The sequence below is a fragment of the Oryza glaberrima genome, chromosome 5 (assembly GCF_000147395.1).
Source record: "Oryza glaberrima chromosome 5, OglaRS2, whole genome shotgun sequence".
Lineage (NCBI taxonomy): Eukaryota > Viridiplantae > Streptophyta > Magnoliopsida > Poales > Poaceae > Oryza > Oryza glaberrima.
Window position 1 is genome coordinate 7,827,107 of NC_068330.1, and position 3,185 is coordinate 7,830,291.

General features: G+C 54.7%; 1 pseudogene; it reads left to right on the plus strand.

Moving 5' to 3' along the window:
- The first annotated feature begins 1,347 nt into the window (after nucleotides 1–1,347).
- Nucleotides 1,348–2,880, plus strand: LOC127773181 (uncharacterized; annotated as a pseudogene).
- The last annotated feature ends 305 nt before the right edge of the window (nucleotides 2,881–3,185 follow it).

The following is a 3,185-nucleotide window of genomic DNA, read 5'->3' on the forward strand; positions in this document are numbered from 1 at the left end:
GTGTGCATCACGACGACGTCGACGAGGAAGAAGCACTTAGAATTTATCTCAAAATGTAACAACTTCTCCACCAACATTTTCTTATCAACCAATTATAACCTTACATCATTTACTTTTCTCACATACTTCCACTTCTCAACTAATCACAACCTCTCCTCATTTAATTCTACTTACTTTCTTAGTAATCGTGTCCAACTCTAAAACTTATTATATTTTAATATGGAGGTAGTACCTCACTGCTTTCATGGGGTGAACTTTGAACACCGCCTCCCTAAACACACGTGCAATAGCTAGTCGTCGTGAAGCTGGGCCACACAATCTCCATGGCTAGGGGACCCGCATCTGTGTCTCGCACGGACACGAGGAGGAGTAGAAGCAGCAGGCATGTGAGCGATCTAGTTGGAGGCATCTACGTGCCAGCAATAGATGCGGGCACAGGGGAGATTCAAATCGTAACTCCGCCTCGAGGCCGCACCGTTGCCGCTTCGTGTCGAGGCCGAGCTATGCCATCGCTCCGACTCAAGGGCGCCATATGGTTACCGCTTCGTCTCGAGATCGCCGCTCCACCTCGGGCTCAGACACAACCCGACAAGATCCATCCATACCAGGGAGGATCCTTGTGGAGATCAGGCGGCCCCTGCCCACGCGGTCCCTAGATGTCGGCTCTCCTTGAGCTCCCTCTCTTCACGGGCAGCAGAGTCAGAGTGGACTCGCCACCACCTCATACTGCTGGGCAAGAGAGGATAAAACGAGAGAAGAAAGAGACCACCTATTGCACAGCGAGAGCCGACATTCATCTAGTCTTCCTGAGACCCTAAGCACATGCTGCGCCGGAGAGGGAGCTCGTTGGGTTGGAGGCGAGCGGGTGCGCTCAAGCTCGACGGGGCTAGCTAGTTGCCGCCGCCATTGTCTTCCTTCCCGCGAAGGGGCGTGTTGGAGTTGCTCCAATCTATCAAATTTTATCAGGGAGACAATATGTACAGTGCACACCAAACAGGGCAGTAGCCCATTGCACATAGTAAATCTTTTTCACGGAGACTGCTACACTTTTGATTTCGGCAAAAAAAATCGGTAGTACCGATAGTTACGAAATTTCGTTATTTTCGGTACTTCTTATCAAAATTATTTGAAATTTTAACAAATTTTGACTGAATTGAATTAACTTTGACTAAATTCAACAAAATTTCGAGAAATCCTAAAATTTTGGTCCATGTAATGACTTGTCGGTGGTCCAAAATTTAGAACCAAAATTGCAATCACTGGCAACTGCCCATTTTCTCGCAACCGCCACGAAATCCCCGCTTTGGACTCGAATTCCCGCCTCGTCGCTCTATAAATCGAGCGATGGGACGAAACGAACGCGATCCGCCACATTATTCCCATCCCCTCTCTTTCAATTTCTCCCTCCCATGATCCCATCCATCCACCTCCAGCGCTAGGGTTTGTGAGCCGCCGCCGTCGACACCAGAGCTAGGGTTTGGGGATCTCTCGTCGTCCGTCCGCCGCCACCCCGGCCACCATCCCTAGGGTTTCGTGCTCCCCCGCGCCGCCATGGCCGCCGCGCGGAACCCCCTGCGCCGGTGGAAGACCTTCCTCGCCGCGTTCGCCTCCGTCGACGACGCCATCGAGATCGAGGCCGCCGACCTGGGGATCTCCCGCGGCGAGATCCGGCGCGCGAGAGGCCGCATCGTGGAGATGCTCCGCGGCGCCGAGGACGGTCGAGTGGCGGAGGAGCTCTGCTCGGTGCTCGACGAGGTGATGGCGGAGTCTCTCCTGACGCTGCGGTTGGTGCCCGTGACGCCCAGGACGCTGGCGACCACCGATCTCGCCGGGGTGGTCGGCGCGCTGAGGAAGCACGACTCGGAGCGGATCCGCGGCCTCGCCACCGACATCGTCCGCCGGTGTGAGGGCGGCCGTGAAGCGAGACCTTGTCAGGATCGGGGTCGCCATGGAGAAGCTCTCTCAGACACCGAAGCTCATCGAGGCCGCCGATCGGCCAGTCTCCTCCGATCTGGATAAGGTGAAGCGCGCACTACCGGTGGCGTCAGCACGGCGAAGGCCTCAGAGCCATCGCTGCCCAAGAGCAGTGCTCCGGTCGACATGGGCTCGGCAACAAAGCCGAAGGAGCCAACCCATCCGCCGAGGAAGAAGCCGCCGGCTGTCACTGGCAGCGCCGCCGGCCGCCGCGATGGTGTCAAGCCCAATCACAGTGACGGCGGCGAGAAGCTGATGACGGCTGCTACAGAGCGGAAGCTCGATGAGGCAGAGGAGGCGCAGAAGCGGCGCAAGGCGGCCGACATGGCCGCAGCGGCAAAGCCAGAGGGCTCTAATTCGCTCCCGTTGTTGAAGAAGGTGGTGCCGGCCGTCGTTGCCAGCCACGGCCGCCGCGAGAGCATCGAGCTCCGCAATGACGAAGAGAAGATCGCTGCTGCGAAGCGGAAGCTGCGTGATGGCTACCAAGAAGCAGAGGAGGCGAAGAAGCGGCGCAAGATCCATGTGATCGAGGACCCAAAGATGCTGAAGCACAAGCAGGAGAAGATGCATAATCCGATCCTGAGCGTGCGGAGCCGAGCAAGCCACGCCTCCTCCATGGCCGAGAAGAATAAGAGCTTCCTCGTATCGTCCCTTGGGAGGCTTTAGGCTTACTAGAGATTAATTTACCTCTGAACTGTAAATTAACTGTGCGTCCAAAGATCACAGTAACATCTTGTATTGGCATGAGAAACTCTCTGACCCTGTACACAACATACCGTTTCTATGTACGTACGTATGACTCGATCAGTCAAATCAATCCTGTTAGATAATGTAACTGGATAGTATGTAAGAGTATTAATGTATTATCACTGAAATCAATGGATCAATCTTATGATCCTCTTAACTTTCCTCTGTTTTTTTAACACATCTGTAGTACAAAGTATATAAAAAGATCAGATGTGTCAGTTACAATTCTGTTGAGTGGGTGAAATTTCCATACAATAAATTTCCCCTGTAGTGTCAGTCACAATCCTGCTGAGTGAGTGAGCTCATTATTTGGTTGCGTCTCCAGGCCTCCAGGGGTATATATGGCCAAAAGGCCCGAGGCCCGATGGCCCGGCTCATGGCATGGCATTTAGGCCCGGCCCAAGCACAGCACGGCCCGTCAAGGGTTGGGCCCGTGCCGGCCCGGCCCGACCACTGGGCCGTGC